This window comes from Anser anser, assembly GCF_964211835.1.
Source record: "Anser anser genome assembly, chromosome: 15".
Taxonomy (NCBI): Eukaryota; Metazoa; Chordata; class Aves; order Anseriformes; family Anatidae; genus Anser; species Anser anser.
Window position 1 is genome coordinate 1,931,659 of NC_139736.1, and position 23,853 is coordinate 1,955,511.

The following is a 23,853-nucleotide window of genomic DNA, read 5'->3' on the forward strand; positions in this document are numbered from 1 at the left end:
CTCCGTGACTGAACCCCACAGATGTGGCCCCAAACACCACACACAGTGAAAGACTCGCTTCCCTTCCAGCCAGGCCCAGCATACACCATCATGGCAGCTGCTCACGGAGCTTTGCTGCTCCGGTCATCGCCAGGTTTCTGGAAAAATCTCACGGCAGATTTCTCCTGCTGCCAACCCAGCAGGTGATCAGCGAGGAAAGGCCCACGTCCAGCAGATGTTTGGGATTTCCCAGTAACGCTAGATGGTACCAGAGCTCCACACTGAGGCCCCGGCAAGCATCAGCCGGTGGGACCGAAAGTGCCTCAAAAGTGGAAATTCTGATACACGGGAAGCTGAAGATGGAAAGCTGTAATATATTCATAAGCTGTTGGCAAAGTAATCGCCTTTTCTATGGGAAAAAGCAGACAGGGTAATTGTGAATGAAATAAGCACACTTTTCATGTTTTCAGGACAACCATAACATAGTACCGCTGGTTAAAAATTCACAGCAAACTGAAGGTATTACAGAACCTGTTAGGAGAGCATTTGAGGACTCATACCCATGGAATGGAAATTTTTCATTACTAGTAGTTAATAGTACAAGGAAAATCTAGGAAGTATTTTAATTTAAGCTGAAACTGCCATTAATTCATAAAAATGTGGTACTTTTCTGGTATTGTTAATAATAAAAGCTATTGAAACAACACTTGGAATATGATTACCTTTTTCTGTAAGAGGCTGCACACATTGCAACACGCTGCTTGAAATATTAATGCATTAAAAAAATGCCTTCCTGCAAACGAATATTTATTTCATGAATAATCTTTAATGTCTTCATAGCTTTCAACAGATTTGGGCAAAGTGTTTCAAGTTTCTGTGCTTACAAGGAAAAATTTAAACCCGACACCTAAATAGGTGGCCCGATTTCAGCTGCGTGGAGCACTTTCTGTGGAGCCATCATTTCCTTCACATAGTTGCCTCTGTAGCATGACAGCATTTTAACAGCCCAGAGTAACTCAACACAGCAATTTAGGTGATGAAATGAAGTATTGAGATAGCAAGGAGAAATAATAAAGGCAGAACTGGCACTTGGCCAGCAGAAGTTTTTGAAAACTCCGCTCTCCCGCAGCAGTCCTGGGAGATGATCTTATGGCCAAATATGGTCAGGACTCAGCGCTGTGTTTCATCCAAAACACAGCAACACTGGTGTTTCCTCTCTTTCCAGATGAAGAGTTGGCGTCGGTGTCCTATTTTTAGTGGTGTGGGTGTAAAGTATGTTGGTTAAATTTCGTATCGCCTCAGCTCAGTCTGCTCTGCCACGCAGCGTTTCGTGCCCAGACCTAGCAAAGCTCTCAGTCTGGGACTGACACCGCAGGCTTCTGCTTCATGGTCTTCATCTTGTAGGTCAGTGACTTCTGCATTTGGGGTGAAGAGACAGCTTTCCTGCTCCTTGAGCCCATAAGCCAGACACAACTCCCTATCCTCTGTTAAGACAGAACAATGAGAAAGCATCTGGTGAACTCCCATGGCCACAGCGAGAGTACTGTATAATACCACTGATTTAGGCTGGCATTCAATGCATTTCAGTTCCAACACACCTGGAAATGCAAATGTATTCTTCTCTTTTTATATCTAGCACATGAGAGACGTAGCTTCCCCATCACCTCAGAGCACTGACTGCTTTGCTGTGCACTTGTCCCTGCCCTTTCTGTGCAAAGGCAGCAGGAACCTTGGTCTGCTGCTTGCTGGGGCTTGGCACAGCGTGGCCTCGTGTTTGTCAGGTGTCCGGAATGGGAATAAAAATTTACATAGGGGTCTATTTGGGGATAACTGGTAGCCTCAAAATAAAGAAGTGGAATATAGGCAATAATTAGCAGCAGGTTGGGAAGTGAAACATTAAGGGAGGAATGGACCAGTCTGGACCAGGCTGAGGTATAACTGAAGATGCAGAAGACTTTGGCTCAGTGGGAGTGAGCTGCTGGGGACCAGGGGAATGGATTTCTACCTCCGGCTCCTGAAGTAGAGGTGGAATTCCTCTCTGACCGCAACAGCAGAGCTGTAGAGCAAACAGACCATTAAAACATCCATTCAAAATATATATATATATATTCACGTCCCATTTATATTTATTGCTGCTTCATTCTGTTGAAAGTCAAAGGCCCATTTGTATCCAATGAAAGGCTTGGGATAGATCAGTCGGCTGGAAAAGGCTCAGAGGATTGAGACCTACAATTCCCCTTGGACGAGTGCTAATCCATCAGCCTGCTGCGCCCGAGCAAGGTGCCGCAGATCCGTGCCGGCACTGCGAGCTGATTCCCCCTCGCGCTTGTTGGCCCCGAAAAGGATGTTCAGTGCTAGAGCTGTGAAAGAGATTCTCCTAACGGAGCTGCTGGGAAAAGGCTTGCGGTCCTTTCCAGCTACCTTTGGCGTCTCGGCAGAGTCGTCGCCTCTGTTACGGGCAAACTTTCCACGGTGCCTTGAAGGCGGTCCCCCCTCCCCTTGATCTTTGAAGTGCCTCGGAGCATTGCAATGGGCTGACGAAGTGTTGTCTGCTGTGTGGCAGCAGCTCTGCTCGGGTTTCGTACGGAAACAAGGCTTACGTGGTTATAACGTGTGCGTGAGTGAATGACGGGCCCTGTTTGTGTCCAGAAGTCACTGAGGTGGGAGGGAGCCATCCTTGTTCTCCAAAAGCTAGGGTCCAAGAGGCAAGGCTGAAAAAAAACAAGCCTCGCTGTGCGTTAGCAGCTCTACACCTCTGTCTAAAGCAGACCAAGCTTTTACTTGAACCCTGATTTTGTGAGGAAATGAGATGCATGTGGTGACAGCCCACATACACATGCAACCCCCGCTAATTACTGAACTCTGGTGCTGATCTCAACCAAATGGACGGCAGGTAGAAGTCCCAAAAATGTAGTGATAAGAGATGTGTGTGTGTGAGGGAGGAACCCTCGGTTTATGCCTTTCCTGAATTCAACCCTGATCCAAAACCTTCAAATCTGGGAAGAGGTGGGGCAAAATTCCCCATCCATGGAGAAGCCTTGGTAGCATTCATGCCTGTGCGCCACCCGTGTCCCCACGCAGGAGAAGCCAGTGGAGAAGTAGTGTCCCCTACAAAGGGGGCCAGCCCTAATACTGTTTGGTTTTTAAGCCCACCAGCCGTGAGGAACGAGTCTGTCGGAAACCAGGCTCCCTTGCTTCCAGCACTCACAGGATGACCTGGCTTTTTCATGCTTGGAAGAAAACAGTTCGGTTAGCTCCTTCCCATCGTAATTTCTTCCCTTCCCCAAGATCAAATAAAGCAGAAACGAGATGCCATGAGAAGGACCGCTCTCGGGGTATTTCGGGCCCTGTAAAAGCGGTCCGGTTTGTTGGCTTTTGGGGGGACCCCAGCGGGCCGGGGCAGGGGGACCACGGGGACACAGCCGCGCTGAGTCGCTGCCGGCGGCGGGGTGGGGACAGAGGAGGTGGAGATGCTCCCCTCCACGGCAGCCAGCAGCTCGCGATTTAAGAAACAGATGAACATGAACAGCGTTGGAATGCCTTCAAAAATCTGCTAGCACTCTCCTCCCTGCCGAAAACTGAATAAATCCCCTTCGTATTCCAGGCTCCTAGCGAGACCCTGAAATATTATCAGTGCTCTTTGACACCCTACCTGCCCCTCATCCCACCTGGCTTTCCACAAAACACATTTCCTCTGCTTTCAGGAAAAAAAAAGCCAGGTTCGCTCAAGCTCTGACACTTCTCTAGCACTGGGGTGATCGAGTCTCCTCCGTTTTATATTTGGTATTTTAATAGGGTTTCCTTTTAGACCTTTAATGAGTTTTTATTCCCCTTTGTATATCAGACGCTTCAGTCCGACCGACAGTTTTACTCACCCCATGTGGAGTAATCTGAACAGCCAGGACAACCTCTTATTCCTGTGGCAAGGCTTCCCCTGCCAACATTCCTCCTTTGCTCGCAGCCAGGAGGATGTTTTGACCCTTTCCTCGCCACTGTCCCACCCACCTCCAGCCCCCCGCAGGGACCTTCCCGTGGTGCAGCACCAGGAGCGTGCCCAGCGCACAAGTGCCTGCAGCTCTTTTTCAGGGAAGGGAAAAAAAAATAAGACAAAACAAAAGCTCACAGGATGTGTAGCCTTGTGGCCATGCTGGGGAGCTTTTATAATTTGCACAATGCACACCGATGAGCAAACAGCTGGAGAACAGGTCCGGCTATGGCTGCTTCATTTATTTGTAATGCATCCTGGAGCCCAGTGCAGGGCGAGAACAAAACACGGGACAAGGATGCGAGCCTGAGCAGCACGGGGAACGAGGCCGTCCCCATGTCCCCATCCCTTCAGCCAGGGATGGACGCCACGGTGGGGGCTGCTGCAGGATGCCCAGGATGTATGGGACTGCATGCATGGGTGTTTTAATGGCCAATTTGGGGTGCAGATCGACATCTTCCTTTGAGTGCCAACCTGTGAACAGATTTTTAGTTTTGTTCTGCATTTGGGACAATGTAGGTGCCTTCTCCTTGCTGCAAGGCAAGCAGAGTGGTTACAGGCATTTCTTGTGCTTAATTACACACGTCCAGTGGAGTCGTATAATTTAAAAACATATGCCATTAAAGGTTATATATTAAGCACAGCCTTGGTTTTTTGATGTTGCAGAAGGCTTAGACTCATCTGCTGAGAATTAGGAGGTTATTATTCTGCGGAAGCTAATCCAAATTGCTTATTATCCATAGGCAGAAAATTAAAGGAATATTTAAGCCCATTCCACAGATTGCAAACTTGGTGGCATAGCTCTGCAACCAGTAGTATTAGTATCTTGCATTTGATAGCTGCCAATAATTTAAGTCAACTGTTTAACATCTGGCATTACTATATAATGTCTGGCTTAAGCTGTAACCCTTTTTTCCCCCTGCTTTTAGAAAAGGTTTTTCTGCTTTGAGAGAATTTTGATTACTAAAGCCCTTCCTAGGACAGATTTATCCTGTGATTTAACATTTTGTGATGGAGTCTCATTTTGAATCAGTTGAGTAATTGGCAGTGACTTTGGTATTAAACTGATTCATGATGTACATCCAGGCCCTTAAATAATTTACCATTATTGTCTTTATAATCGAAGCTCCTTTTTGCCCATTAAAAACTATTGGAAACAGCCTAGTGATCTGCTTTGATTAAAAATAAAGTGCAGAGGATTGGGAACGATTAGAGACGGCCAGCCTTCCCCTCGGGCTCCTTCCAGTCCTCGTGCTTCCCGGGCACTGCACGTCTTAAATAACCGCCGACAAGCCAGGCTGCGCGGCACGAAATGAACCTGGAGGGTCTCAGACCAAGTGGTAAAGAGGAAACCCACCCTGCCCGGCACCGGCAAGGCCTGGCTGCCGGCACAGCCCCGGTGAGCTGGGCCCTGGGATGAGCCCCGCTGCCACCCGGCGAGGAAGGCTCGGCGTCGCTCGGCCTCGGCACGCCGAATTCAAAGCTGTCCGCTTCACACCCCACTCTTCCCCCGGCCTTTGGCAGGGGCTATGATATAACAGGTTTTGCATAGCTGCTAGACATCTTCCTAATAGTATCCCCTGTGAATTCTAAATTTCAGTCACAGCCTCTAAATTTTCATTAAGAGCAGTCACACTGAGAGAATGATGGATTAGATTTTATTGTTGGAAAATCTCCAGATAAAATTAAAGTGCTTCTTTCTTTTCTGAAACCTTTACCTTTCCCCTGTGGTGCCCTATAAATAAGGTATCAAATACTGTTTATCCTTTTGAATTCTGCAATCTTACATGTTTCATGCTTACTCCTGACCACTTTCCTGCCTCTTCAGAGCTGTCACTCGTCAGCTGAAGCTCACGAGCAGACACACAACCTCACGGAGCTTGCTTTACTATAAAGCAGCCTGGCGTTGCGTTCCAGTAGCATTTCGGGGACTTTGCTTAAGCACAGGTACACACTTGTAAATACAGGGTTGTCTTCTTCCCTTTCCTGGAAGTCTGTCCTTTATTTCCCTTCTCCCTCTGCCCTGGCTCTCTGCAGCCTGCGGGGCCAGCAGACGAGGCTCCGCGTTGGTTCACGGGCTGCTTCTGCTGCGGCCAGGCTGGGAGAAGTGCTGTCCGTCCCAGATTCTTACAGCAGATGCTATTTCCTTCTGCAGTGAAAAGATGAAAAAAGTGTTCTTTTTGCACAGAGGTCTTAAGCAGTTGTAGCTGCTTTTGGTCTTCGCTTTAAATAAGAAAGCAAGAGCCCTGCGGGCAGTTGGTAGGACGTGTTCAAGAGCTGGTGGTGCTGGCATGGTTCATACTGGTGTCAGCTCCTTTAAATTAAATTCCATGGGGATTTATCCAGCAAAGGCTCCGAACAAGTTTTAGACAGCATTCCCCACCCCACCCCTCTCACTTCACAGCATTTTAAATTAATGCAGGGCAGAGCCAAGGGCTGGACCAGGGCACAGGGCTGGTCCCCTTCCGCCTCCGCCTACATCCCTCGGGGGACGTCCTCTGTCCCCAGCAGGGCTGTGGCCAGGAGCAGGCTTCCCCCTCCCCAAAAGGCACTGGCTGGCCTTTTTGGCCTTTGAGGGACAAAGCACCCTTCTTCTCTATTATACCTCTCCACAGTAGCATGTGAGTGAGCTACCATCGCAGGTGATCTGTGCATGTCGAGCTCATTAAAATGATAAAAGTTTGACTAATTAGCATCAGCTGGGCATCAGGCCTGTGGCTCTCACTCCAGTTTTGATGAGCAACCGCTGCCCAAGAGGCTGGTACCTGAGCAGGGACCCCAGGCTGACCCGCCAGCACCCGCGGCAGCTGTCTCTGTAACTATTTTCTCTTTAAAAAAATTCCTCTTCTTGCACCGGTGGAAAAATTATCCAATGGCCGGGAACCAAATAGGAAAGGATCCGAGTCTCATCCTCTCTGCTGCGCTGTAATGTCATCCCAAAGGAAGCGGAGCTGCCTTGGCCACTTGCAGCAGAGGAAAGAAACGTCGCGGGGTTTATTGGCTGGTTTTATTGGTTTGTCTGTGCCACGTTTCGCAGGTGGCTGTGCCAAGAAAACACCGCGGCTTCCCAGAGACGAGGCCTCAGCGAGGCAAAGGTAAGCCCAGGAGAAGAGTGAAAGGCTTGGAAGGAGGAACCTTGTAAATTTGGTACCAGCAAGGATGGAGGGCGGCCAAAGCTGACCGAAATCTGCCACGAAGCGAATGAGAGCGCAGCCTTCCCTGCACAGAAGTCACGACGCCCACAGCTGGGAGAGCGGCCAGTGTTATTTTTGGGCAAGCTTTACGCAAGTTCCAAGCAGAGTCTCAGCAAAAAGAAAGCAAGGGGGAGAGATGGAGGCTTCTTTTTAACAGGGAGGTGCTGGGAAGACATGGAAGGAAGAAGACATGGAAGCAGTGAGCAAAGAGCTACGGCACCTACCATGGGGTTGAATACCTTGGGGACAGACAGGCCAGGGGCAGCCCGAACCTGGCTGCAGTTCGGCAAGGCCCCAGCACTCTGCAAACACAATTCAGCTCAGCAGAGACAGAGAGGGGCAGGATTTGGCCGCTTGCTATAAAGTCCTTCAGGAGGAGCGGAGCAAGGGGCACAGGCTAGCGCAGGACCTTTAACTCCATTTCCATTTGGGAGGGAGGTGCTGACATTTTAAATGCCGCAGATGATAGAGAATTGGCAGTGTCTTGGATTCATGAAGTCACTGAAAAGCAAAAAAAAAACCTTTTTTTTGCTGCCTGTGGTAACAGTCCAGCACTGGGCTATGAGCGGCGGCGCGGCATGCCGCAAGCCGGGGAGCTCGGTGGCATTTCGCAAGGGTCGGCTGGGCATGGCCCCACCGTTGTGCCGCTGCTGAACTCATTGTGGTTTTGTGTCCCAAACCCACCCTGCTCCCAGGGGATGGGGCAGAGCAGCTGCAGCTCCAAGCACCAGGCACAGCACCCCTCCTCTGCTTCCCCGCCGCCTCCCCGGGGCCCCGGTGTCCCCAGGGAGAGGTGTGGGCTGCCCAGGCTGCGCTCCTCGCCTTGTGCCAGGCTCACAGAGCTGAGCAGAGGTGGGCCAGGAGCAGTTCCTAGCTGGGGGATTGTGCTTGCGGGGCTGCCGATGGCCCCACGCAGGACCACCAGAGATGCCGCCACTCGGCGTGCTGTGAAGGTGGGATGTGGTCCTTGCTGGGAGCAGGATGTGCAGGGACATAGCAGAAGTCCCGAGAAATTCAAACCCTGGGGATTACGGAGCAATCTGTATGTTGTTTTGCCAACATCCCCTAATTTTGTCCCTCTCTGGCTAATTCTGATCTTAGGTACACTCAGATAAGCCCCAAGACATTGTGCTGAAAGAAACAGCTAGCTCAAAGGACACGTGTGGCCTTATCTCCTCCCTGCATTCATTTGAATAAATCCTTCCAAAGACACTTTACATAAATACATTAAGGACAAACCTTGGCTCACCTCTAGGGACTCCGTGTTATCAGTCAGGGCTGTGGGAGGCTTTTAACTGACTTACAAGGGCACCGCCGTTGCCCTTAGGAAAATGCACTGAAAGCCGAAACCCCCGGACCTGATTCCACTTGCGCTCTACCAAACCAGCCGTCCTCCGGTGCATAGTTTTCCTGTTCATAAAACCCGAGTAATTAATGCTGAGTAACCGCCGAGGGATTTTACAAGTCTCCGTCAAAGATCTGTTATTTACCGAGACGTGGAAGTTCACCTCGGAGAACATCACATGCAAGCCGGTGTGAGACGGCTTAAAGCAACGCTTTAAGGATGTTTTTATCAAGTGGAAACTAAATGGTTTGTGGCAACGAGGGATATCAAAAAATATCAAATGGAAGCTATTCCTAGGTAATCAGCTGGAGCAGATATATTGTTGGTTTAATATGGAGATGTGTATGAAACAAAGACCAAAACCAACCGTGTATCCATATATCAGTAAGAACAAACGTCTTTGCTAAGGAACTCATTATGGCCTTTTAGAAAGAAAGCCACTTTAAGGGAAACCATCCCCAAAATGTATTTTTTTTTTCTTCATCGAAAATACGGTTCTGATTTTTACCAACAACAATAATTTTCAGAAAGACCTGGATTACCTCGAAAGCTATTTCACTTTCACTCCATTCCTTTTGCCCCTCCACAGGGAAATCCTCAGTGCACAGTTTCCAAATGTTAATGAACACCAGTCCTGTCTCTGTACCTTTCAGGCCCTGATTCACCATGATCATCCATAAATATTACTTTAAAAACTTTCCCGAGGAGCTCCCGGGGGCCGTGAGAGCAGCCGATGTCAGGAAATGTCAGATATTTCTCCCTCTCCTCCTCGAGATGCTGGTAGCGTGGTTGGAAAAGAACAGATGCGTTAAATGCTGGGAGATTTACAGCCCCCCCACCACACGGGAACCATAAAACGACAATTTGTTCAATTTCAAAAGCAGACCTCTGCCCGTTGCAGGACCTTTCATCACTGTTTATAAAGCTGGGCTTAAAAAGCCCAGGATCTTTTATGATAAAGCGGACACAAAGTTCATTTTTCAACCGTTGCAGCGCCTGGAGGATGGAGACGTCGGCAGCTGCAGGGAGCAGGGGACGAAGTGCTCGCAGCAGCCCCTCGTGGCTCCATCCTGCTCTGGGCTGGCTCCTGCTTCTGCTGGGCACAGAGGTGTCCCTCACTGGGCAGATTTTGGGTAACAGGGCCAGGAGAGGTTGGGAAGCCCGGTGTGGCAGCTTGAATGCTGCATAAGGTCTGCTGCCAGACTCTGCCTGAGTCTCGGGCGACCACCGAAGGCCCTTGTACCCGATCCCACCTTCAGTGGGCACGGGGAAGGCAGAAAGCCACCAAGAAGTTGTTTGGTGCCACAACATGACAGTGACAGTCCCGCCTGCAAAACCTGCCCTTGAAGAAACTGTTTGCACAAACACCTGCAGACCGAAATCGCCATCCTTCCTCTTGCTCTTCACCTAGGTCCTCCTTCACCTCTGCCTCCAGGATCAGCGCTGAGTAGCCAGGATGCCACACATCTTTCCAGAGCCCGACACATCACCGGCCACAAAGCAAAAGGAGATTTTGGCGATTTGACTCGGATGGTTTCCTCGCCTCCACAGAGCCCACGAGGGTTTAGTTTTGGCCCCAGATCCAAGTGGCCCCAAATCAAAGCCCCGGATCACCCCACCTCCCTACCACAGGCCTGTAGTCTCCGCAGCGTTGATTTGTCTCCGAATTTGGGGCTGGGCCCTCCTCTGGCATCCCAGCCCTGGAAACCAAGCGAGGAGCGAAGCAACCCTACCCACGTAATGGGTGAGTAAGAGCAGAGCTCTGCATTTATTGCTTAAGTAGTTGGAAGTGATTGTAATGCAGCCAGATTTATTTCTTATATACAGTGGTGGGCTTATTAAACTTAAAGGAGCTCTTTAAGCTGTCATTTGGGGTTTAATTGCAGAACACAACTACCTGCTGCTACGAGGTGGCTACGCACCAGTCTTCCTCTCACACGCATGGTTCTTCTGCTCAGGAGGAGGAGATCCCCAAAAGCACAAAGGGTTAAAACTGGCCTGCCTCGTCCAGTCCACCCCCACCTCCCCCAGTTTGCAAATGGTAGAAAGGAAAGGATTAGGGAGGAGAGATTTATGGGGTAGCCCATCACCGAGCCTCAGTTCGCACTTTGATGCTGGGGGACAGCCCCTCTCCAACAAAGGGGCCGTAAAGCATGCCCACCGGTGAGCCATCTACCGGGGGGAGCCAAATCCCTCCTTGGATTATTAGGGGCTCTGCGAGTCCTTGGGAAGAAAGGCTGCACCTTTTTTATTGCCGCGTTATTAATAAAGAGCTGGTGAAATACTTACTGCTGCTCCGTAAATCTTCCCAGGGCAGCAGTCGGCTGCGCAGACGTTGGGGCTGGAAGGAAACGGAGGGGCCGCTGGGCCTGACCTGCATCCCCCATCCCCGCCACGGTGTCTCCGGACAGCCCAGCCCCGCTCCCAGCTGGCCACGCGCAGGGACTGTCCTCGAGGCCTCAAGTCCCCCGAGGCGTCCCCTCATCCCCGGGGTGCTGCGGCTGAAGCTGTGCCGCAAAGGTCCCCAGCTCTGAGCCACCACCAGGCTGGTGGAGTGGCCCCATGTAGCTGGTCCCAGCAGCCCAGGGGGCTTTGAGCCTGTCTGGGGGGCTGGGGAACAGCGGGGGCTGCAGGGGCGGCTGCTGGGGCTGCAGAGCTGCCCTGCCATGGCCACGCCAGAAGCAAACACCCAGCTCAGAGCTGCAGCTTTCATCTCACCCCGTGCAACTCATCTGCTCCAAGCACCTCCAGACGTAGTAGCCCCCTACGCTCACTACAGCTGACCCAAGAGGGAAGGACAGGATGACCTTTAAAACATTACTTTTTACCCTTATATACATACTACTTTTTTAGCAGGGGAGGGAGGAATTCATGGGCGACCAGAAGTACCACCTTTAAGGTGAGAAATGGCAAAAAAAAAACCCCAAAACCCTGCTCACCTGAAGGTGACGGCAGCCAGAATGGAGGCCAGCACCCAGCCCCTCGCACGGCCCAGGGCACAGCTGCCTCTTGCCAGCACCTGCTTGGAGCAAACACCCCCAAAAAGCCCGGAGTGCCGAGCCCCAGGGCTGGCTGCCTTTCAGAAACAACAAAAATAAACAGGCCCCCACGACTACCCACAGCATCCAGCCCACGACAACAACAACAAAAAGTTTCCTTCCTAATTTCAGCTTCTGGTCATAAAATTTTACTTTCATGTAGCAGCATGATATCTGCACAACCGGAGCAGGGGTTTTTAATAAAAGGCAGAGTTGATGTAATATCCAAGCCAAGGTGTTTTTATAAGCCAGAAGAAGAGAGACAGAAACACAGAAGGAAAATAATTTTCTTGAATTCCTTCCAGAAAGGAATTTTACTTAGATTTGCTTCAACCATACTGAAATTCTCCTTCCTCTTGTTGCAGAGGATTTTCCCTGTTAAAAGCTGTCCCTCTTAACCTGTGCATTAATGCTGGCAAATCCAAGCTCCTCATTTCTCCTTGCATCTCAGTCCTGGCTAGTTTAAAATGTTTGCACACCAAGGAACTGAGCCACTGCCAGCGTGTGCGGGGCCCCAAGGTGCCCCAAATCCCAAAGCAGCGTGGTGCAAAGAGAAAGGTGCAAAGCGTCTTGCACCTGGCGAGCCCAGGACAATCCTCCTGCAGGGAAAATTCCTCCCTCATCCCAAGGCATTACAAGGAACATTTTATAAGGCCCGTTTTGGGGCCGGACCTGACCTGTCTTGCCTGACCTGAGCTGCTCCCGGCACCGTGTTCACCCCAGAGCCAGCTCTTCCCACACCCATGAGGATGTCCCAAAACATGAGGTCTGAGCAGAGAATAACGTCTGCTGAAGGGCCAGAAACAGCTCTCAGCTCAGTGAAAAATGACTTCCCAGTGCCCCCTGCTCTGGGGATTTTACAGGGGAAGATGGATCTTCCTATCTGTTTTCCTTTCTTCTTCGTTTTTCAACTCTTGACCTACGCTGTGAACAGAAACCTCCCGAGCGCGAGCCTTCGGCAGAGGAAATGCTTCCTGCAGTTCATTTGTCTTCGGTGCTCTGCACAGCTGAGACGCGTGGGGCCGGAGCACCGCTGCCCCATCTGCCTCCCCCCTGGCTGCCCGGCGGGCAGGACCGGCAGCCTGTTGGTGGGGATGGCACCGGCCACCCCTCAGCTGGCCCCGTGCAAGCAGGCGGCAAGAATCAGAGGAGCCTTGGACACGCTTTTGTGCAGGCACGCAGCCCCAGACAAATAGAAGCGGGTGCATCTCAAAAAAAGGTTTGGGTGCTCACCTGGCCATGAAGAACCAGACCTTCAGCTGTCTCAGACATTGGGTGCATCGACGTCAACTGACCCTACTGACAGCTGGTGGGAAATGGAGCTGGGATGGGCATTTTCGGGCGTGGATCCCAGGTGCTATCCCCAGGCAGTGATGCAGGTCCCACGCAGCGGCTCTGGTTTGCTCATGGGGCCGCCCCAAAGCGTCCCTTCTCTCAGGTCAGGGCATGAGACGAGTCACAGATTTCAGACACAGAATTCAAATGCCTTAAAACCCGTAATTCCCAGCCCAAGGTTCAAGGGCAACATGTTGCCACAAGATGTTCTTGCTCCCAGCATCACTCACGGTCACTGGAAGCCACCACAGCAGCAGGGCTGCGATGGTGCGACGGTGCGACTCCGTGCTGGCACTTGGGCCCGCAGCTCTTGTCCCTCCTCAGCTGGAAGATCAGTAGAAATGTCCTTGCATGGTTTTCGGCTTTCTGACAGCTGCTGAGGGGTTGCACGAGATGGGGGCTTAGTGAAGCCCCCCCAGACGGACTTCCCACAGCCAGGAAAAGGAGGCTTCAGGTGCGTATTTAGGGAGGGAGAGGGGCAGAATCTGAAGACCCCTGTGAGATGTCAGTGCCACGGCTTCAATCGTGGACCTGGCTGCCCATTTGAGAAGGAGCAAATGTCAGTCCCAAGTTTACAAGCTGGGCCTGTCTCCTTAGAAAAACGGAAATCAAGAAAATAATTTTTACAGGATAATTTGTTGCTTTTGTGCAGATTTGGGAAAGCCAAACTGCCCGGGCTACAGGACAGCTGTGGAAATGGCCATGGCAGTGTCCTGGCCGCTCTGTCCCCCTTCAGCAAGAAGGTTCCCATCGGTTTACAGCAGCCCATGCTGCAGGGGAAAAAACAACTGCTGCTGTTATTCTTCATGAAGGCAGCAAGAGGGCTGAATAAGAGAGGCCGCATCCAAAGCACAATATGAGTTGAAAAAGACATCCAAGCTCCGTGGCGCTAGATAAAACAAAGCGCGCACACACAAAAAAGAACCAAATGCTGAAATATGTATTTCTTGTGGGTATGAATAGAACCGTCTATGTTTGCCTTGGAGACCGGGGGAAGGAGGCCGAGCGGTTTAATCTCAGCAGGTATTGCTTTTCAGTACAGAGACATCGAGCGATGTAAAGACCTCCTGCCAGGCCTTCCCACCCCGCTCCCCGAGCTGCTCGGCGGTGGCCAGCAGAAAGGCCAGGGCCGCTCTGCAGCCAGGTAGGGGCTGCACTGTGCCCATCCTGTGCCCCTGTCAGCAATACCAGCACCCCCAGAGGGTCAGGGCAGCAAACCAGCCCTTTCCCTCAGCTCTACCCTGCCTTCGCCCCCTTTGCCCCATCCTGCTCCCATCGCTGGGACCACCTGGCCTGTCCTCGCTCCCCGGAGGTCGGGGGCTGTGGGCTGGGATGAGTTAGATCAGCTGAAGGCCATGGGGTGGGTGGGCAAGGGGGGGTTGCCTTCTGGTGAGCCGTGCGGTGCAGGGAGCTGAGAGCAAATAGCCGCCACTGCTGGAGCACCGGGATGCTGAATTGCTCCTGTAAGGCCAGGAGGAAACGAGATGCACATCTTTACGCATTCATAAAGGCACTGAACAAGCGCCAAAAAGAGCTGGCTTTTCACTCACAGTAAAAGTTGATGTGGAAATGATAAAAAAAAAAAAACAAACAGATATTACTTCAATGATGAAACATTCCTATCTTCAAATATATATATATATTTTTTTTTCAGAGACCCAAGGCAATGGTCACCAGGGGGTGAAACCCACCTGCCAGGGAAGCTAGGGTGGGATTCAGGGTGGGATACCCCCTGCACAGGGGTATCTGTTGCCTTGTGAGGTGCTCAGGGGGCTGCAGGACACCTGGAGGAGCAGCTGGGCAGCTGAAGTACGCAGAGATGGAGACACTTGGCCCTATTCCTGCAGGTCTGGCACAGAGCACTGCACCGACAGCGTCTGCACCTGGGACAGGACTCCTCTGCTCACAAGACCAGAGACAATCCTGCTTTCTCAGCCCTGCCTATCTCAGCAGCAGTGAGACCCGTAGTGCAGACGCTGGTTAGCAGGAGGACTGTGTGCCACCTGCCGTGGCAGGACAAATCACTTAAAGGTTTCCTAAAAGCAAGCGTCACGTCAAAGCTGTGGCATCGACATGCACTTTGGACAGCCACCCCTAGCTGTTCTCAACAGAGCTACACCGGCCTCTGACAAACACAGGATGCATCTCGCGACAGATGGGTTGTTTTAGTAGTATCCTGTTCTCCAGTTATAATTTGGGAAGTTAATTTGCAGCCTGGAAAGCCACCGGCCAGCAATTCGCAGAGTCTGCACACAGTTTGCAGCCTGTCAGGCTCCCCCATCCCTGGGCATCCATCACTCTCACACCTCGCTGTGAGTGATGCTGAAATAACAAGGGAGACCCTGCAGTGGTGCTGAGACCCCCAGCTGTACACAGGGACAGCTCTCGGGCAAATAACCTGGTTGGGATGAACATTTTCCTGCTCCCACGGTGGGTAAATGCAGGTTTTGAGCTCGAGGTGGGCTCAGGGATGGGGAGGGAGCTCCTGCAGAAATGGGCTGGGTGGCTGCGAGCCTGTGGGCTGCCTGGAAGCATCACCCATCTCTGCTGCCAGGACATCCCGTGCACCCTGCTCTTTTCCACTACCTACTTGCATCCAGCAGCAATGAGATCTAGCAAGAAAAAGAAAAAATAAAATCACGGAGAAGACATATGCCCGTGCCCTCTTTTTGGAGCACGAGGCCTACTTGCTGCCTGCACAGACATTCAAAGGGAAGAAAACATTACCAGATCGAAGGCTTTTAATCTTCCCCGACTGTTTCTTTGTTTCTGCTTTAGGAGGAGTGACGGGAAAAGCAGCTGGCCAGGCGCGGGGTCTTCGCAGTGGGACCTCGCCTGATAGCACGGCACCAAGAGGGGTTTTCACCTGACGCTGGAAACAATGCCATCCATAGAAGCCCACATTGTTACCTTGACATTTGGAAGCAATTACCTGCATGTTATGTAAAACTTTTATTAAACGACTGGAGAAATTCGGTAATGTGTTAATCATTGGTTGAATGACATCTGCTTAATACCAGAGATTTTTGAACTGCAGGAGAAGGGTTCAGCAGTTCAGAATGATTACCAAAACATATTGCTCCTTTTTTCGTTCTCCTACGTGTTAATTTTTCAGATTTATTATCTTAGGCTCCTGCGTCTAGTATTTTCACTACATGTCAACATCTGTTATACCTCTGCATTTCACAGCTCTTTAGTCTTTGCCCCATGAAGCCTTAGGCACTCGGATGAGAGACGCAGCCCGCTCTAACCCAGGGCTTATGCAATTTTCCAAACTAATCCAAAGGACAATTACCAGGGAAATTTGGCTCAGGGAAGCACTTCTGGCATCAAAAAGGGATCGGTAGATGGACTCAAACCCAAAGCAACTGGTCAGGTTTAGAGACAAACTTGGCTGTCAGGATGAGACTTGGGAAGTCTGGGGAGCTGTGAGGCCGCCGCTCCTTGAGAACGTGTGGTGGGTGGAAATGTGTCATGGAAAGATGCTCGGCCCCTTCCCACTTGCGTTCAGCCTCTTTCTGTGGCATTGCCGTTTCTCCTGTGGGTCCACCAAAGCCTCCGGTTCCTGCCTTCCTCCAGGCTGCCCCTGCCACCCTCCCTGCGCGGAGGAGCTGTCCTGGTTTAATGCTTCTCTCCGAGGCAAGGCTCTGCAGATGACTTTGCTGCAGGTCGTGCACATCCCAGCGGCACCCAGATCTGAGGGGTCTGTGAGCGGCCAAACTCCTGCTGGCATTGGGATGGGCAAGGGCAACCTCTGAGCTGTGCATCCTGGCAATGACGTTCCTGTGTCCCAGCAGTGACGTTCCCATGTCCTGGCAGTGACGTTTCTGTGGCCCAACAGTGACATTCCCACGTCCTGGCACTGATGTTCCCGCACTCTCCTGGTGATGGAGGGTCCTGGAGCCGTCTGCAGTGCTGCTTCATGGCACATTGCATCTTTTCCTGGTTAAAAACCAGTGTCTCCGAGAGGCAGCGCATTGCCCCACAGCCCAGGGCACTTGGAATAGGACAGGGACCAGCACCCAGCTGTGCTGGATGGGTGCAAGAACAAGCAGCTGCCCCCAAACCATCCAAACCTCTCCTAAGGAGAGAGAGGAGAACTACAGGGCATCCCTCTGGGCTTGTACTGGGCTTAAAAGGTGCACTGGCCGTGCACTATGAATTGCATCCTGTCTATATTAAATATATGTACGTGCCAAACCGGAGCAGCACCACACGGGCCAGCCGAGGGCAGGTGGTTGTTGTAGGACGCGGGTCAGGAGCAGTAGGAAGCAAAGGAGCAGCAGCGCCTCTCGGGGCACCCGTCCTCGGAGCCCTTGTAGAGAGAGTTCACAGTAATGTGACTTAATAGAAAGTCTTTTTGCAGGTAATTTCCATGCGCTGTGCTGGATCATGTTCCACAAGAAACGCACTTTATATACGAGCCAAACACTTTCGACTCCCAGCCGTCAAGCCGCGCTTCTAATTTATGCTTTTTTTATTATTTTGTTCCCTCACCCACGATCTGTCCCCCTCCCCAATAAAAATTACAGCTTCCATTTATCATTTTCTTCTGAGGGTTGCTATAAATTCAGCCGTGCCTCGTCTCCACCGAGGAACCTGCTTAATGCAGCGCAAACTTCCCCTCTGCCTCCCTGCGTAGGCTGCGTTATTTCGGCAACCCTACGCATCTCCTTCCCGTATCCTCTTCGAGAGGAAAAAAAATAACAAATAAAATAAAAAACCACAAAAACTAAATAAAAGAAAAAACAAATCTTGAAAGGCCGTCTCCAAAACCACAGAACGCTTGGTACTACATGCAAATAAGGCTTGTGGTTTCTAACAGGGGAGCTTCCTGCTTTTTTAGGGATGCTTTCAGTAATTAGCAACAGCTTGGGAGCCAGGGCAGTGACACTTGCCGCCCTCTGATCCCCAGGAGCGGGGGTTATTCAGGAGGGCTCGCGTTGGTTTTGCTCGCAAGCCCTTTTGCCGCTGTGACGTGCACAGGGTTTGCACTGGTTTTTGGAAGCTCGCAGAGGAACGAGCGTTCAGAGGTCTGCTTTCTGTCGTCGCAGCGCCGGGAGCCTGAAAACGCTTATTCTTCCTGACCTCCCTCCTGGTTTGCTTTGGGAAGACAAAGTAATAAAAGAAGTCATAAAAACGCTGGGATGGCTGTATTTCCCCCAGGCCCTGGGTCTGTCCTCCGACAGTGGCAGGGCACCTCAGCGAGGAGCCGAAGCACCTCGGGGTGCTTCAGGCAGCCCTGGGACGCGCTGCTCGGCGGGAGCTGCTGCCTCGCTTCGGCGGACCTGGCTCCAGCCCTGAGTTTGTTCTTGGAGTTGGCTGGGACACGGGCTCTGTCTGAGAAAAGCGCTGAAGGAAACAAAAGATTTTTCCTGCTTGTTGCGACTTGTTGCATTTTGTCGAAAAACAAACAGAAATCCCTCCTTTTCTCCATTGAGAGCACAGAAAACCAACGTTTCAAGAGGTCTTTCCATGGAGAGGAGAACAAGGGTCGCCCCAGAGCACCCCGTGGCCTGACCTCCCTTGCAGGACACCCTGCCCTGCTCCTCTCCAGGTCGGGGCTGCCGTGGGTGCTTTCAGCCCTGGACTCGAGGAGGAAAACAAAGAATTTCTGCAGAAATTCACAGCAAGCTGCTTCCAAGCCTAAGAAGGAGCACAAGGAGGAAAGAAGATTAACACCTTCCGTGAAAACCTAGACAATGGCAAGAATTTTTGGGAGACTCTAATTCGGACTTTCTGTTTTAGACTCAGCCCTTAAAGATGCTGCTCTTCACTTAGAAATGACTTTAAACTGCTAAGCTCTGGCAGTAGATCTCCTAATGCACAAATGTGTGACCTTGGATGACACCGAACTGCCAAAAAAGCAGGAAAAAAAAGAGGTGTTGCTGATATTTATTTATTTTATGCTCTGATTCCTCATTCATCATCAGGTAAATTTGCTCTTGGCAGCGCCGGCAACTTCCTCAAACGCAGCCAAGGTGACCACTAAAATTAGCATCAAATCCCAATAACGCTTTACATCATGTACACGTTATTTTTCACTGGACATAAATTGTGAGGTGTTTCGCTTTTGTTTCAGCTCCCGGGGGGGCAGGTCGTTAATCCGGGCAGCGCTCCACGCTGGGGACGGGACCGGCCGATGCGAGCGACTCCAAGCATTCAAGTGAAATTTTCTGTTCCACTGGAGACATTTTCTAGGTCCTTGCCAAGACGAATTACTAAAACGTCTGAAGAAACAGCACTGACTGAGACCTCAGACAGTAAAACATAATTTTCATCCCCTCTCATAAATTTTTGCTTAATGAAAAGTCCTCGAGGAGCGCATTTCTCTGTCAGAGCCAAGGAAAACAACCGTGTGCGTGGCTGAGCAGCACCGATAGCCGTGAAGGCGAACAAGACTTCACGTGTCCCGGCGCTATTAAACATCTGCACCTAAATTCCTCGCGGAGACCTCCCCGTCACCCCGGGCAGGAGAGCAGAGGGACCGCGAGCCCGGCGCTGCTCGCCGCGCCCTGTGGGTGCCGCGCCGGGAGCACCTGACGCCCTCCTGCCGGATTGTTCCAGTGGTCCCAAAACGCAGACTTTTTCCTCAGCAGAATATAATGCTGTTTGGCTGCGGCTAGTGTGAAAACCCTGCAGCGAGCAGTACGGCTATGAGGAGAACACAGCCCAGATGGGGCGGACGTGAGCATGCAGTGGTGCTGGACTGACGGCCGCATCCCTCTCATCCCCAGGCACGGCTCTGAGCTAGAGGAGGGACACGAGGCAGGTGGCCCTGCCGGGGGGTGCAGCTGGGTGCTCACGAGGTCGTGGCGTGGTGCAGGGATGCCCACAGCTCCCTGGGGCACGGTGCTGGTAGAGGCATTTGCAGAGGTTCAGAGGGTCAGGGGGGAGAAAAAAAAAAAGTCAGATGTGATGATGACCCTTACTAAAACAAACAAAAACCCACCACCACCACAGCAGCAACAAAACCCCAAAATCCAAGAAAAAAGCCCAAAAACCTAGCAGGTGCAGCCGCACTAGAGGGCACTGCTGCCCGCCAGGAGCGAGGCTCCCTGCACATGCTGCGGCTTCCCATGGTGCTGGGTGCAGGCCGCGGTGTTCTTCCTCAAGCAACAGGCAGAACTGAATGAAAAAAATTAATTTAAAAAAAAAAACTAACTTTTTTTTCCACATTTCAACTCATAAACACTCGGCCCTGTGCCAGGTCGGAATTAGCCAGGACAATTCCTGGGCTGGAGGTGGCCAGATCTCTGGAGGGTGCAGCAGGGCTGCGTGTCCTGCTCTGGATTGCTCTTTTGCAGGTGTGAGTTGATTTGGGATTTTGCATCAGAACGACGAGAAGCAGCCCTAGGAGCACAGGAAGGCAGCTCCGCGAAGGGCTGCCTGCAGGAAAGCAGTGGAGCATGTTTCCACAGACTAAAAAAAAACCTAACTCGCTAAACAAACTAATTGAGAAAAACAGTACAAAAAAAATGAAATGCATCGTTCTCAGGGCACAGCCCCACAGCACAGGGCCTGCTGTGAGGACGCAGCCCGGCCCTGGCAGCGAGCAGTGCTGAGCTGCACGGCTGAAGCTGCAGGAACCCAGGGGCAGAAGGCGAATTCCCACGCTGGAATTTGGCCAGGACCCCGGGGCTCACGCTCCTGGCTCTTGCAGGAAGCGCCGCAGGACTCGTAACCACGAGGTGGTCAGGATTTGGGTTTTACATCCTACCTATTTGTAGGGGAAGAGATTAAAGGCCTTGCAGACTCTTACAAAATCCCTGGTAGCAGCAGCTCTGGTGACTGGAGTCAAATCAGTTCCAGACTGAGACCTTCCATTCACGGAGACCTGCTAGGGGAAAAAGGGAGAATATTTCATTTGTCTCCATGAAACAGCGATTTCCACCAGGACCTTTGTGGTCTGTAAGGGCTGGGGCTCTGTGGGCTCGGACACAGCTCAGGGCAGCCTCACCCCATGGCTCGCACCCACCCACAGCAGCAGAGGGCCTTAAAAACCCTGATTTACACCACGAAGGCAACCTGCGCCAGCTCCACCAAGCAGCCAGGACTTCCAGGAACCAGCGGGACCTGGCAGGAAAGAAACCACCTTGAAAACACCGTCAGAAAATGCTTTTTTTGTTGTTGTTTTCTGCAAGGCGAAGTGCTTTCAGCGGGAAAGCACGGGCAGGAGAAGGAGCGAGGTCTCTCCTGGAAGCCACCTGCTCCCAGTGCGGGGCTGGGAGCCGAGAGGAGGCTTTTTGGGCAGGGGGACCCGGCGGTGCCTAACTCCTGCCTCCCTGCAGCCCCGCGCACCTCTCGTCCCCCGCGAGCAGATCCTATCTGCTGGAGATTTATTTCCAGTCTTCTTTTCAAGACATGATGTCAGGATTATAATAACCTGACTAAGGCAAATGCTGGATGGAATTACTATTGTGTTTATCAGTTTCCTTTTTCTCCTCTTGTCTTGACTAATGATGGAACAGTGCGATGGAAAAGTCCTGTTAGAGCAACCTGTCCCCAGGCCAAGGCAGGACCGATCTGTCCATCCACCGTCTTGTGTTTCATCCAGGCTATTTTTAAAAAAATCCCTAGTGACAGAACTTCTTGAATCACAGGAGCGAGAAATGGAAAAGACCTATTAGATCATGCAGCCTGTCTCCTGGCCAGTGCAGGCTGTTCCCTGCAGCCCAGTTTTCAGCGTTTTAGCTTCCACCTTTCCTTCCCCTGGGAGACCATTCTGCCGGCTAGCAGCTCGCACGCTCAGGTTTGCTTGATGTCATGCTGGAAAGCAGAAATGGCCGGCACCGGCCTCAGCTGACTGAACGCACTTTAACCCCGAGCGCCCGAGGGATGAAGGCAGGGCGAGCGACCAAGTACAGCAAAATCTCAAAAGCCAAAGGCTTAGGGCAGGGACAGCAGGGTGCTGGCAGCCCAGCCACCCCATACTGGTGCCCACCGGGTGATGGGCACCGCTGTGGTCTCGTGGAGGAGCCCGGCCCGGTAAGGGAAATGACCCCGGGGTCAAAGCAGGGCTTGCACGGATCCTGCACCCCGAACAGCCCAGCTCTGCACCCAAACAGCCCAGCTCTGCGCCTCAGAGCAGCACAAAGGGACCCCAACCCCCTTTTCTGTTCCTCACCTACCATGCGAATGGATTTGGTGCAAACGGAGGGTGGTAAATCATCTGGAAGCTTCTCGTTTCCTTGCCCATGCTGACTCCTGCCGGCACTGCTGCACCGAGACCGGGCACGGCTCATCTCAGCTGCTGGGATGGCTCCTGCCCTGCTCAACCCCTGTGCTCCCCTGGGCTGACTCCATGCTGGGGGCTGGCAAACAAGATGGATGGACCAGCCACAGGCAGGCTAATAAGCTCACTGTTAATTGGTTTTTAGGTGGAAACAGCACACACCTGCCTGCAAACATCCCCCCCCAGCCTGCCTGCGGCACACATGTGCCTCCTTCGTGCCCACACCATGCACGCCTGCAAAGCCTTGTGCAAAACCCTCAAACCCCCTGTGCTGGGGGCTCTCGTGGGCGCTGGGGGCTCACACAGGCGCTGGGGGCTCACACAGGTGCTGAGCCAGGGAGCAGCACAGCCGGCGTGCGTGCGCCAGGAGGTGCCTCCAGCCCCTCTCCCTTGCAGCGCGTGGTTCTCGGCTCTACCCCAGCCTTATCTGCCTCGAGTAATCAAAAATAATTGGTTGCTCCCCAGTGGACTGATCTAATAGCAGTACGAATAAAGTTATTTTGAACAGTTGTTCATGAGTTCATCTCCTGGAAAGCCTCAGCCCCAGCTGTTGCTGTGCTTTTGATTAAAAAAAAAAAAATATATATATATTAAGCTCAACCCGGGGATTATCAGGGCTAAGCACGTCCCAACCCTCCCTCCTCCCAGTGTCAGGTGCCCGGCCGGGCTATAAACCGCTCTTTGTGTGCAGCTCCCTCGCCCCTTTCTCTCCGAATTGGCACGGGCCGGCTGAGATTTGGCACCTCTCCGCGGCGTGCCGATGGCGGGGCTGCTGGCAGAGCCCGCGCGGCTCGCTGGTGCCCGGGGCTGGCGCGCGCGCCGCGGCAGAAGGTTTATCATGCAAATGGTCCCCGGGGCCTCTGGCCAAGTCCATTTGTTAATGGTCAAACTATGGGAAGCCGTTTAGGGAGAAGCAAATTGAATTAAGCACAACTGGGGAAAGGGAGGGTGGGAGCCGGGTCTCTGACCGCTCTTCTGTCCGGCAAGGGAGGAGGTTGGGGAACGGCGAGGGGGGGTGCGTGGGGGCACTGTGACAGCAGGGACCTGCAGTGAGCGTGAGCACAAGCTCACACCAGTGCAAGCTTAGGGACGGGCAAAAGTGCAGCATAAAACAGGGCACATCACTGGAGAAAATTGGGGTCACCCTCACGTCCACGGTTCCTCCCTGTCCCCACACAGCCCACGTTGGGTGCTGACCATGTCGCCCTCCCTGCTGCACCCACCTCCCTGCCCCCAGCAGCCTGCACAGGAGCAAAGCGCAGGATTTTCCCAGCAGTCACAGAACCACAAGGCATCACCCCAAAGCAACAAGTATCACTCGTACCCTGGGGACAGACCCTGAGCCGTGGAGCAGGGATGGCTCCTGCGGGGGACACGGGGACACCCGCCTGGCACGTGCCTGGCCTGCAGGTGAGCACGGTGCCCATCTCCTGCATGCAGGGTTCACTGCCCTAGAGAGAGGAAACGGACAATACAGAAGAGTTTCACACTTAACTTTCCGTGTCCAATCAAATATGCAATATCTGCTATTCCCTACATCTGCCTAAGGAGCTCCCTCCTTCTTCTGAATAAAGGTAACTTTAAAAGCAATATGACGAACCCGCACTAAGGTCAGGAAAACAGTACTTCAAAACTGAGAGGTGAAAAGAGGAGAACCGGATCAAAAGGCAGCAAAAATTCCTGATAGAAACAGACCCCGAACACATTCAAGGCTGAATATGCAGTGTCCCACAGCAACCTAC

At 52.1% G+C, this 23,853-nt stretch overlaps 1 long non-coding RNA gene across 1 annotated transcript; it reads right to left on the bottom strand.

Annotated features, from left to right (window-relative positions):
- Positions 1-17,063: 17,063 nt before the first annotated feature.
- Positions 17,064-22,734, bottom strand: LOC310882064. The gene is made up of 3 exons (XR_014572793.1): positions 22,008-22,734; positions 20,597-20,716; positions 17,064-19,731 (listed from the first exon to the last, which is right to left on the bottom strand). It is a non-coding gene; the product is annotated as an uncharacterized lncRNA (long non-coding RNA).
- Positions 22,735-23,853: the final 1,119 nt, after the last annotated feature.